Source organism: Lissotriton vulgaris, chromosome 5, assembly GCF_964263255.1.
Source record: "Lissotriton vulgaris chromosome 5, aLisVul1.2, whole genome shotgun sequence".
Lineage (NCBI taxonomy): Eukaryota > Metazoa > Chordata > Amphibia > Caudata > Salamandridae > Lissotriton > Lissotriton vulgaris.
Window position 1 is genome coordinate 1,610,372,511 of NC_141693.1, and position 14,103 is coordinate 1,610,386,613.

Below are 14,103 nucleotides of genomic sequence, written 5' to 3' on the forward strand. Positions count from 1 at the left end.
TTAGGGAGACGTCCTAAAGCTCCAGTGTACACTTGGAATTGTAGTAGTATTTGCAGTGTGCAGCAAGAATCTATTGATTTTTTAAGCAATTTCTTATGTAATTATACTAAGAAAAGTGTTAAACAAAATATTAAGATGTTGCAAGGACTAGACCCTTGCAGCGTGAGAGAAAATACTTGTTTGCAAGGTCATTCTCTGGCTTGTCTTTCTAAAAAAGTATGCCAAAGTGTTTTCCACCATTTCAAGATGTTCATCATACTCAGATGAGGAAATTAGTCAGAACATTGTATTACGCGAAAAGTCCAGCACTAATGTTAAAAAAGTTGAACAGTGCTCTTTTGCATGGATCTGTATCAGATGTATCAAATGTTTGTGATAAAATTCAGATTAGTTACTTTGGTCCTCAGGAAGACAGTGGAGAAAGTGAGAGATTAATAGAAGAAAATGTGGAAGAGAATGTAGCACAGTGCAGTGAAGAAATTTTTTAGCAATAAATTATATAGTTTAAGGTGATTTCAGGTGAAAGGCCTCATTTTTCTTGTATCTGTTGTCGACGAATTCATTGTAAAAATCAGACCAGGACTGTTGATCTGTATTTAAAAAGTGAAAAAGAAAATAATAATGAGTGGAAGGATTTTGCAACTTATTTGTTGGTAGAGAATTGTTTTGATTTGGGTTCTGATCAGCGTATTTGTAAATATTGTTATAACAAATTAGATGAGAACAAAATGCCTGCTAGAGCTGTGCATAATAATCTTGAGTTGGTAAATATTCCCTCAGAACTGATTGATTTAAATACCTGTGAGTCTATTCTTTTTTTTTTTGTCCTCATCTTCGCCCTTGGTGACCAACTAGTAGCAAGTGGAAATGACCTTACTGTCTCAGATAAACTGGGAGGAGCTCCGAGAAACGTCGCCCTAATTGTCAGGACCTTACAGGTTGCGCCTGCATTGCTGAACTCTCGTGGCGCCAGTAATAGATTTGCAATCTCTGTAGTCGGAAACGGGAGTCCGAACTACATCACCCAGAACTCCCGGCAAGCGGGGAGTACTTGTTTGACACGCACACGCTTCCTGTTGCGTGTAATTCCAGGTGTTTCCGGTTCTGGAGACGCCGGCCAGAGACGCTGTTCAGAGACGGAGCCTGCAGGTTGCGGGTTGGCGTTTTTCCCTGCTGCTTTGGATATTTCCTAAGGACCGGCGGTCCAGGTAGGAGCGGGACTGTTACTGTTTTGGTGCCTTCAGCAGTTGCGAGCGAGCCTTCGCCTTGCCGTATTCTGCTCGCCTTTCCAGAGAAAGCGGAGCGCGGTGGTCTACAGCCACGCGTTACCGTTTATCTCCTTCACTTAGTGCTGTAACTATGAGGAGAATTGTTCTTGACGTCTAGGAGCAGGGTTCGCGGAGCGCAGTTGTGAAGGTAAACCACACGCTTCTGTGCACCCGAAAAAGGAACCTGTTTGTTTTTCTTGGCATCGGACTGAATAAACAAGGAGAGATACTTGCTTCCTTCGCAGCAGAGCTGCTAAACTATTGGATCATATTGCTGTAATCTTTGTTGTTTGGAAACCATCCTTACTCCCAGTAGAGCGGAGTGATGTGGTTCTTGCTTCCCACGCACTGCTGATTCTACAAATAAGAAGTTAAGAGGATTTCCTGCATTTACCTTGGATCATTTTGTTCTGGTTCTCATATGAATTGCTTTATCCATCAGATTCCAGCCTACCGCCCTCTGGCATTCATTTCAGGGTATGTTAGGTGCAAGGGGGTTGAGTCATATGGTATTGGTACTTCATGAGTGTATCATCTCTTTGACCTATGTTTGTGTTCCTGTAGGTACATAGAGTGGCAAGAGAGGTTGCAGTGTTGTACCAAGGCTGGTTTCTTCTATATCATAAGGTACCTATGGTTCATGCAAGTGAGACTTAATGAGAGTAGACCGTGGCTGATTAAGTATTAATATATGTATATATGTTCTTGTCGTTACAGGTATATCCCTTTCCCCGCTGTCCCTTCCCTTTCCCTTCCTGGTTCTTTTTATCCCTCGCCTAATGGCTCAAGGCCTCTGTGTGCTTAAACTAGAGGTCTTGTGACGTTTGGAGGTGGACCCTTGTGAGCAACAATCGAGTTCTGTGGAGCAGATCCGGACACTAATTGCCCCACAGTAAGTAGTATCATAATCCAGCAAAACTACTTTAGAGCACCCGTCTAGGACACATACTGCGTTCATATACCCAATCGTGTGTTGCCTTCAATGTATTGAGTATAGTCAAGTGGAAAAGAGGGATTCCAAGCAGCGTATTGGACCTTGAAGAAAAAAAAACAAAAAAAAACCTCAAGATCAAACCAAGTCCGTTACCAATTTAGTAGTCTCCAAAAGTTTATCTACTTTGATTTCCAGATCTTAAAAGGTCCATCTTTGATGTTTGTAATACTGACCTTCGCCAGTCAAGCAAGTTTGGAGGTGAAGGGTCTTTCCATTTCTTACAAATCTCCCTCCTTGCCTGTGAGTCTATTCTTATTCAATGTGTGCATCCATGTCAGGCTATTGTTCGTATGGAGCCTAAGACAGGAAAATTGTCTCCTTCTGATTTACAGAGAGGATTAAAGGGAAGAGTTGTATATTTGCCTCTAGATTTAAAGAAAAATATTTAAACTATTGATGTAGAAAATGTAGAGGATAAACCTTTAGTTATTCTTGTTAATGGCGTTCCTACTAAGAGTAAGAAAATCTGGCAAGAATTAGTGGATGTTAGGAAAGTGAAAAAGGCAACAATGCATCTGGCAAAAAATAATCAATATTACAAAAATGTGTATGTTGGAGATGAAGAATTAACTGTACAAGAAGATAGTGACTTGCCATCTGGACAAATTGAAAAAAGTGGATGTGTCCAGAACTGAAGAAATCTACGAACATTACAGTGTTCATCCATTGCATTCCAAAGAAATGATGGGGAATGCTATAGAGTTATTTCAAATGAAAGAAGCAAAAGGAAGTCCCATTAGTGTTTGGGAAAAAAGCTTGGAAGCTCGTTGTTTCCCACAGTTGTTTCCTACAGGAAAAGGAGGATGATATGATGAACGACCTGTGCAGATTCCTGCATCTGAATACCGGACATCAAGATTATATGCAGAAGATCCAAGAATTCGACAACGCATTAATAATAATAATATTAATAATAATAATATTAATAATAATAATAATAATAATAATAATAATAATACGGCATTTTATAAAGCGCGAACAGCTACCTCACAAGGAGGTGTCCTGGCGCTAAAGAACAGGTTTGACCACGAGGACTGGAGTAATAGCACGTAGCGCGGTTGGGTGAAAAGCCAGGTCTTTATCATCCGCTTGAAACAACGTATTTGTTTCATCTTTTGTTTGAGAGTGGTTTGTCTGGACTTTCTTATGCAGTAAACCATATATTGAAAACAGGTATATATCTGCAAAATGTTTCGGCAAAGGAATTTATGGATAAAGTACTGCAGAAAGATAATGTTTTGGAATCTCAGTTGATTAATCTGATGGCATGTCAGCGTGGTACTAATGAGTACTGGTACCGTCGTCACGGAGAACTCAAATGTATGCTAAGGAACTTAGGAACTCCTACATGGTTCCTTACTCTAAGCTGTGCTGAATATGCTTGGGATGATTTACTTCAATTTCTTTGAGAGGCAAATCCAAATATACTAAACATCGAATACAAGACACCTGGAGAATTGTGCTCTTTGGATCCTGTTAATGTATGCAGGTATTTCAATCATAGATTCGAAGCTATGATATCTTTTATCACCAATAAAAAAAATCGTCCTCTTGGAGAGGTTCTGGATTTCTTTTGGAGAAAGGAGTATCAAGCAAGAGGTGCTCCTCACATACATATGCTATTATGAATCAAAGATGCTCCAAAATTTGGAACAGACTCAGATGATACTGTGTTGTCTTTTATTGAAGAATATGCTACATGTGAAGTACCCAAAAGTACACAAGATAAGGACTTAGGACAACGAGTCTTAGGATTCCAAAGCCATCATTGTGGGAAATACTGTCGTCGAAAGTACAAATCTAAGGACAAATTCTACAGCAAATGCCGTTTTGCATTTCCTCAACCTGTAATATCGAAAGGAAGAGTGAACAGTTTGATGTCATCTTTGCGACATACTATCACAAGAAAGTCTCCTAAAAATACCTACAACTTAAGAAGAAATTAAGAGTCAAAATACATAAATGACTACAACCCAGTCATTTTGTCCACGTGGAATGCTAATACGGATATTCAGTATGTTGCAGACAATTCCATTGCTGTTGCTCGGTATGTGACATCGTACATAACAAAGTCAGAAAAGACGGAATTGAAGGAAATGTGGGAAGAGATTTCCAATGAGAAGAGTCTAAGTAAAAAACTATACAGTTACAGTTTGAAGATGTTATCTCATCGAAAAATTGAAGCGTATGAATGCTCGGATCGCTTATCATCTGCAAGTCTGTACTCTAAATCTAGAAGAATCATTTGGGTGAGTCTAGGTCTTGCTGCAACATGTAACCGAGTTCCTAAATCTGTACAAGAAATTGAATATTTAGCTGAAAAAGAGCCAGAAAGTACAGATATTGTGAAAACAAATATGTTGGATCCATAATATCCAAATAGAAGTCATCATCTTGAGAACATTTGTCTCTATGAAGTGCTGCAAAACTATATTTTTAAACGGAATATTACCGAAATGGAAAGGGGCGACCATTCGGTCCCCCCGAACGTATGGCGGAGTACCACGAGCCCCCCGGGAAGCCATTTTGGGCGGGAGGCGAGCCTCGGCTGGTATGCCCGAAGCGGCGTAGCCGGGGCGCGTTTTTTCCCGCCCTAGAGTGGGCTGGCCTAGACACTGACGCGGCCAGTCACGCCCTAGGGGCAGGCAGGGGCGGGTTTACGCCCGCCCTGAAGACGGATAAAAGGAGCAACAAGCCAAGAACGCATCCTCTTGTTCCTGTGCTCGGAAGCTGCACCTCTCGCTACACGTGAGCTCGAGACGGAACGAAGAGCCAATTTTAAATGTGGTAATCTTTCTTGTTTGTCTTACAGATACTCTGTTGGAGAATGCCTAAGAAAGTTGGAAAGCGAATGACTACCGACCAGATGCTGCGTGTTCTTATGAAAGAGGTGACCGACCTAAAAAAGCGAATGGCGGATAAAGACGGGGAAGATGGACCGAAACGTCCTTTGGCTGGAGCAGCTCCGGGAGGAAAAGATAAGAGGCCCAGAAGGGGACCAGCTGGGGGAAGCATCCCGGTTCCATGTACCCCGCTCGAAGAGCCAACTCCGGTGCCGGCAGAGGGGAATCCGATTCCCGTAGTCGTCACCCCCGTGTCCGGGGAGGATATGCCGCCTGAGCTGGCAGCACAATTAGCAGCGTGGTTGGGTAAAGGTAGCGAGGGCACCACGGCTGACGACGCACGGGTGTTGATGAGGCAACTGCGTGAAACAAGGGAGGCGGCGAAGGCAACATCGCCCGTTATCACGCCGGCTGCGGCTGTAGAAAAACCACCTGGGACAGGCTCAGCGGCAGATACAGCTTCCGGTTCAGGTAAGCGGCCATTGCCGATTGCGAGGGATGAGTCTGCACCTTCACGAAGGGAAAAGTTGGGTCAACATGTCCCTCTGGCTATTAAGGAGAAGATATGGGCAGAGGAGTATGTAAACATCTTCTCGTTGCTTACCGATCATTATGAGATGGAGCATGTTAAGACCCAAAAGGACCTCATGCATCCGAGTGTTTGGCGCGCAAAGATGGCCGCCTTTAAGGTAAATGAAAACATTGGCAACTGGGGCAAGGCGTGGGGGATTTTTACGTCCATCCTGGGCGAACGTAGGCCCGAGTTGCTGTCCGAATTACCGATTTATCAGTCACGGATCATGGGGTATTCTGTGTCATATGGGGGCAATCAGTGGTTCTGTTACGATAATATTTTTAGAAAAGCGAAAGAACATGATAAAAACTTAACTTGGGATTGTTACGATTCTGTGTCATGGTCAAAAATGGAGGATACTGGTATGTTGAATTTGCCATTGGTAGGGAGTAGTGTGGGGGAATCCTCCCACCAATATGCTGGGACGCCCTTTCGATCAGGTACGAGTAACGACCACCACTCGAGGCCGAACGCCACCACAGGTAAAAGGGGGATTTGTTGGAACTTTAACAGGGGTAAGTGTACGAGACCCCATGGGTCCTGCAAATTTAGGCACGAATGTAGTGGGTGTGGGCAATCATCCCATCCTGAGTCCATGTGCAGAGCCAAAACGGGTGAAAACGGGGGTAGAGGAGGCGCCAAACAGGTCTGAAATGGTCCGAGGGGCGCCTTTACCTACTCCAATTGATACCATGGCAATGATTCCTTGGCTCAGCGAATACCCGGATCACGCTTCCGCTGGGGTGTTGCGGAACGGTTTTTCGTATGGTTTCCGCATCCCAGTGGGGGAGTTTCAGGGTGTAGCGAAATGTAAAAACCAGATATCAGTCTTGCAACATACGACCGTGGTACAGGAGAAGATTGGGAAAGAGGTCGCTCGTGGTCGAGTCGCCGGTCCGTTTAACGTGCCACCGGTTGCTAACTTGGTTTGTTCCCCTTTAGGGGTGGTCCCCAAGAAGGACCCGGGTGAGTTTCGGATGATACATAATTTGTCAGCCCCACGTGGTCTTTCCGTAAACGATGCAATAGACCCGGAAGTGTGTTCAGTGCGGTACGCCTCCTTCGATGAGGCCGTAGCCATTTTGAATCGCCTAGGGCCCGGTGCGCTGATGGCAAAATCTGATATCGAGTCAGCGTTCCGGTTGCTCCCGGTACATCCAGACGATCAGCGTCTTCTTGGTTTCATGTTTCAGGGTCACTATTACATGGATAGATGTATGCCGATGGGGTGCTCTATATCTTGTGCCTACTTTGAGCAGTTCAGTTGTTTCCTGCAATGGGCCTTCACGAGGAAGACGGGGTTTCAACAGGTTATGCATTATCTCGATGACTTTTTGTTTCTGGGGGCAGCCGGGGATCCGGAATGTGGTCAGGCTTTGAATGACTTTTGTGTTTTGATGAATCAATTTGGTGTGCCATTGGCACCAGGTAAGACTGTGGGTCCTTCGACTTGCCTCGAGTTTCTGGGGATCGAGCTCGACTCGGAGGAAGGTTGTTTTCGTTTACCAGGAGACAAAGTGCTAAGGTTCAGGGCATCCCTGGAAACGTGTATTAGTCAGTCGAAAGTTAAGTTACATCAGTTACAACAATTGGTAGGACAGTTGAATTTTGCACTAAGAGTAATACCGATGGCCCGCCCCTTTTCCCGCTCGATCGCTCAGGCCATGGTCGGCCTGAAGGAGGGTCATCACCGCACGAGGCTCTCGGCAGAGGTTCGCCAGGACATGCGCATTTGGTTGGCATTTCTGGCGGATTTCAATGGTCGAATTGTCTGGAACAAACCGGCGGTGTCCTCCGAGGAGCTGGGACTGTGGACAGATTCGGCAGGGAGTATTGGTTTTGGTGCCATATTCGGCACACAATGGTCGGCTCAAAAATGGCCGTCATGGTGGCATGAGGGCGGGCTGACAAGTAACATTGCTTTTCTTGAACTTTTTCCCATTCTGGTGGCCCTGAAAACTTGGCCCGAGGGGTTCAGAGATCACTCTGTGGTGTTCTGGTCTGATAACATGACCGTGGTTGAGTGTATCAATAGCCAGTCAGCACGATGCAAATGGATTTTGAGACTGCTCAAAGAAATTGTGTTATTATGTATGCAATTGAATGTGCTATTTAAGGCAAGACATGTGCCGGGGGTGATGAACCAAGCGGCTGATGCCCTTTCTCGTTTTCGTATGCAGGCCTTCTGGGGTTTTCTGCCCACAGCGGACCCGGTGGCGGCACCCTTTCCCGAAGCTCTCTGGTCTCTCGGTGCCCCGAACTACGAAACCTCGTGGGAGAGAGTTTAGCACCCAGGACGAGGAAGGCATATGAAGGGGCGTTCCGTTCCTATTGGGCCTTTCTGGGGGCTGCTAGGGGGGAGCTTTGGGGCCAGGAGGAGTTGGTAGTAAAATTTCTGCTGTCTTTACGTCAGGCAGGCAAGTCAGTGGCCACGGCCCAGAGGCATCGGGCCGCCATTTCCTTTGTGGCAAGGGCTCATGGGATCCAGGACCCAACAGCGTCTTTCGTTGTGCAAAAAGCGTTACGTGGGTGGCAACGCCTTGAGGGTCGCAAAGTAGATGAAAGGCGCCCGATAGGTCTGGATAGGTTGGCCCTGTTATTATCTGTACTTCCTGCAACATGTTCATCCCGGTATGAAACTGTGTTATTCCGAGCCGCTTTTGCACTGGCATTCCATGGGGCTATGCGGGTGAGCGAACTAGTGGCGAAGAACAAGCAGGATGCGATGGGGGGACTGTGCCGTGAGCACGTTCAGTTCAGAAGGGAGGCAATGACTGTCTCGTTTGTCAGGTCCAAGACTGATCAGGGTGCGATGGGGGACTGCATAATCATACAAAGGATTCCCGGGTCCTCCATGTGCCCGGTGAGTTGCGTAGAGGAATATTTAGCACAAAGGGTGGCATCATGGGGGGGGACCTTGTTGAGACACGCTGACGCCACCCCACTGACGAGGTTTCAGTTTCAGCGGGTGCTTGCGATGTCGATTGCCGCCGCGGGCTTGAATCCCGGCGAGTTTGGGACCCATTCCTTTCGGATAGGGGCTGCTACAGAGGCTACAGCCAGGGGTCTGAATGTCGAACAAGTTAAACGTGTGGGGCGTTGGTCCTCGAACTGTTATAAAAGGTATGTGCGGTTGCACATGATGTGAAGCGGTAATGATGTACTCACGCTTCTTGTTTTTGTTTGGTTTTCAGTTGCGCAAGCCTACGAGGCGGGGCGGACTGTGCAGTCGACCCAACACCGGGCCAGCGGTCAGACATCACCGGCTGTGAAAAAGGAGGTGTGGGTCGTGGGCCACTCATACGTGAGGCGTGCCGCGGACGTATTCAAAGCAGGTGACATGATTCACGTGGCTGGGGAATACGGGTACAGTGTGTCCTTCTACGGAAAGGGCGGGCTCTGTATTGACCAGTTTCGATCATTTTTTGAGGGTTTGTTAGGGCGGACGAGGTCACCGCCGGCTATAGTCATAGTACATCTTGGGGGCAACGATTTGGTGACCACTGGTAGACGACTTCTTCGTGAGGCGATGCTTTCCACGGTAAGTTGGTTAGCGAGAAGAGTTCCAGGGTGCACAATCGCATGGTCCCATATGATCCCACGAAAAGTGTGGCGGGGGGCTCTTTCAGTTTCTGCTCTGAATCATTCAGTAAGGAAAATTAATAATAAAGTGAGTAGATTGTTCCGTTCAAGTACACTTCATTCTATTTCGCATGGTTGTATTAAAAGGGACAGTATGTATTTGGGTGATGGTGTTCATTTGTCCCGGGTGGGGAACGAGTTACTCATAGGAGACCTGATAGCTTGGCTGAGGACGTTGTGACATGACCTTTAGGTAGGAGTGTGTGGGGGGTCCGGATAGCCGGTCAACTATCCGGCCTGTGGCGGTAAGGTCATGATCGGTGAGCACTAATTGGTAGATCCCTATGAGTGGGCGTCACCCATTACGGATGGGAGCGCACGAGGGAGGTGGCCATCGGCCCCTCAACGGGTAGGCGGTCCCTTCTAAGGATGGGCCGCCGAAAGGAAAGGAAAGGCGGTCAAGGCCCCTTCCTGGGTAGGAGGGGCTACAGCCCCCTCCTGGGGAATTTCCCGGGGCCAGGATATCTGCGACGGCAGATGTGGTAAGTTGTGTGGGGTTTGGGAGGGGGTCTACGCTACCTTCTAGATACCTCACACGAGTCCTCGGACGACCTTTAAGTGGCGTCGAGTTTATTGGGGCCCCCGTCAAGTCAAGGGAAATTGGTAGTTGCACTTGAGGTACACCTCTGTGCGGTCGCCCCTCACAAGTGAGGGGGATATTTCTGGTTTAGGGATCTTGACACCGGTTACGACCTTGCCGTTGGCCCTTAAACATTAGGATGTACAATTTCAAATTTTCAAGTTAATGTTTTGTAGGATGTTAGTTCGGCTAGGAGAACCTTTGTATTAGAGAATATGTTAAGGTTAGCCAAACATCGCAATGTGGTAATGAAATTGTACATAATATGAAACTGTTATTTTAATGTTTTAATTTTGTTTCATATTTTAATAAATACGGCCGGGAGGGTCACTCCCTCCCGTCTTCCAAAAGTTCAGAACTGTTTCCGGTTTCCCATCCTTGGGGAGTGTGTTGAGAGGGGGTGGCGGGTATCTCAGCCATATGGAAAGGGGCGACCATTCGGTCCCCCCGAACGTATGGCGGAGTACCACGAGCCCCCCGGGAAGCCATTTTGGGCGGGAGGCGAGCCTCGGCTGGTATGCCCGAAGCGGCGTAGCCGGGGCGCGTTTTTTCCCGCCCTAGAGTGGGCTGGCCTAGACACTGACGCGGCCAGTCACGCCCTAGGGGCAGGCAGGGGCGGGTTTACGCCCGCCCTGAAGACGGATAAAAGGAGCAACAAGCCAAGAACGCATCCTCTTGTTCCTGTGCTCGGAAGCTGCACCTCTCGCTACACGTGAGCTCGAGACGGAACGAAGAGCCAATTTTGACCCGCCCACCAGCCCCTGAGGACAGCAAGTGGTTTTGAATAAAATTTGATGTACTAACGCTATTTCTTCCAGGTTGTGATGATTATCGTGGTAATTCTGATTATGCAATAAAGAATGGTCATTTCGTAGTATGTTCTCAAATAAAGTAATCTTGCACTAGTGTTGATCCATGATCTTGCGTGTCGTTAAGCTGTAATTGTGTACTGTTTTTTAGGAATTTAGTCATGTTAGTAATTTAGCATTTTAGTAATTTAGATAATATCGTCGTATTTATTTTGGTCGGGCGGTAAGGTCATGATCGGTGAGCACTAATTGGTAGATCCCTATGAGTGGGCGTCACCCATTACGGATGGGAGCGCACGAGGGAGGTGGCCATCGGCCCCTCAACGGGTAGGCGGTCCCTTCTAAGGATGGGCCGCCGAAAGGAAAGGAAAGGCGGTCAAGGCCCCTTCCTGGGTAGGAGGGGCTACAGCCCCCTCCTGGGGAATTTCCCGGGGCCAGGATATCTGCGACGGCAGATGTGGTAAGTTGTGTGGGGTTTGGGAGGGGGTCTACGCTACCTTCTAGATACCTCACACGAGTCCTCGGACGACCTTTAAGTGGCGTCGAGTTTATTGGGGCCCCCGTCAAGTCAAGGGAAATTGGTAGTTGCACTTGAGGTACACCTCTGTGCGGTCGCCCCTCACAAGTGAGGGGGATATTTCTGGTTTAGGGATCTTGACACCGGTTACGACCTTGCCGTTGGCCCTTAAACGTTAGGATGTACAATTTCAAATTTTCAAGTTAATGTTTTGTAGGATGTTAGTTCGGCTAGGAGAACCTTTGAATTAGAGAATATGTTAAGGTTAGCCAAACATCGCAATGTGGTAATGAAATTGTACATAATATGAAACTGTTATTTTAATGCTTTAATTTTGTTTCATATTTTAATAAATACGGCCGGGAGGGTCACTCCCTCCCGTCTTCCAAAAGTTCAGAACTGTTTCCGGTTTCCCATCCTTGGGGAGTGTGTTGAGAGGGGGTGGCGGGTATCTCAGCCATAACATCAATAATGGTATATATGCCGTGATTGATTCCGAAGGATGTCTGGTGAAACAAAGAAAAGGACATTTGATTAAGCACCCTAAACTGAGTTGCGAAACACCTGACAAAAGGGAATTTTACTATTTAGTTCTTTTGCAACTTTTCAAGCCATGGCGTTCAGAATTGGAATTACTTGGAGATTTTGAGAGCTATGAAGATTCCTTCAATGCAACTAAAGATACTATAGAATGTCCTGTTTTTGCTAATTATGTGAAAATGTTGAATGACAACATTGAGCAAGAAGCTACAATTGCAGCTGAGATTGCTAGAGACAGTTCTCAAGACAGCCAAACTTATGCTCCATTGAGTCAGAACCCATTAGGAGAACCAATTGTTATAAATGAAGCAGCAACTGCTATGGAAGAGGTATTAACATCAAGAAGATGTAACAAACTTGGGAAACTTGGAAGAACAACTAAATCTTGAGCAGAAAGAAATATATGAGCAAGTGCGAGAACAGATTGACCATGGATTACTTCATGAGAAGAAAGAATGCTCTTGCTCATCATTTGAACCTATCCGTATGTATGTGAGTGGACAAGCTGGAACAGGAAAACGTTTTTTAATTAAAGTAATCACAAGTTTTCTACAGAAAAGAACTAAGTCGCATTTGTCTTGTGTTGTAACTGCTCCAACTGGATTAGCACCTCACAATATTAAAAAAACTACTTTACATCGTTTATTAATGCTACCAGTAGAGCATGACAACAAATTGGAATACCACAAGCTATCTGGAGAAGCTACTTATGAAGTTTCAAGAGTGTTGAGGAAAATGAAGCTTCTCATTATTGATGAGGTAAGCATGGTCTCAAACTTAAAACTTGCCTTTGTGCATTTAAGAATGCAGCAAATTCTTAAAACAGAGTATGACGTATTATTCTGAGGAAAACACGTCATATTTTTTGGAGATCTTCTACAACTTACTCCTGTAAAAGGACAGCCAGTGTTTAAAACACTGGTGCATGAAGATACTAGAAAGTCTTTGGGAAGTATTGGCAATGTAAACATTTGGTCATATTTTCAGTATAAGGAACTTACTACAAATATGCGACAGGCAAATGATGTTGATTATGGAACTATTCTTCAAGATATAAGAATTGGAAAATTGACCAAACATGGCAAACAAACTTTACAGAGACGATTACTTTCCAATTTGTTTCCAAATGCAAATATTGTCCCAGAGAAAATATACATGAGAATTGCAGAAAACAAATCTGTAATCTGCTTAATGCCAACACTGTGTGAATGTTCTATATTCAATGAAGAAATGTTAAAGTTGGAAAATGAAGAAATTATAAAATTGGAAGCAATTGATAAAATAGAACATGAAGGAATCAGTATTATTTTGAGTGAAAAGTTGAAGAGGAAATTGGATTGTTTAGAGAAATCGATAAGTAAATCTGCTGGTTTAGAAAAGAATTTATATGCATCTGTAAAATGTAGGGTAATTTTGCAACGTAATTTGAATGTGGAAAAAGGTTTAGTAAATGGAGCAATGGGTAAAATTGTTGATTTTGTTAATAATGTAAATAGAGGTGGGATTGAATTTTTGAAAGTCAAATTTGATGAAATTGCTGAAGTAAAACAAGTTAGTCATTGTGCAGCTCATTTTTTGCTTGTAAAATATTTGTATGTCTGCAGAAAACAGTTTCCAGTGTGTTTGGCATATGCAGTGACCATTCATAAATCTCAAGGATTAAGTGTAGATTGTGATTTAGTGAATATTAGAAGTACCGTGATTAAAGAAGGTATGGCATATGTTGCTTTGTCTCGAGTCAGAACTTTATCTGGATTGTACTTGATTGATTTTGATGAGACAAAGGTTTGTGCAGATTCAAATTGTGTGAGAGAGTATAATAGGTTAAGAAGAGAATATGCACCCAATTTAGGTCAATATCCAGTAGTTGAAAAGCGTGTGGTAGGTAGAAAAAGAAGATTTGAGAATATCTGTTGTGAAACTGTAGAGAAAGAAAAAAAACAAGATGAAGTTGCGCTTGCAAGCAAAAAGAAAAGAAGAGAATGTTGGTTATCGGTTTGAAAATAGTTGTGGTGTCAACTGCTATGCTAATGTAGTTGTTAATGTTGTTTTTTTCTTGAAAGTTTGCAACAGCAAATTGTAGAAAATCGGGACAAAAGATTCTGGTTATTGTTGAATTCTGTTTATCAGAATGTAGTAGTGATAAAAGTAAAATACAATGGGGTCCATTAGGATGGCGGGCGGAAACAGTCTGCCCGTCACCCTAACGGAGATCGGGACCGCCCGCCTAAAGGGCGGGTGTCCCGACATTGGCATTAGGATGCGCCCGCCACTGTGGCAGGCGCATTCCTCAAAGTAACATTGTGGTGGGCGGTGCTCACTGCACCGCCCGACAC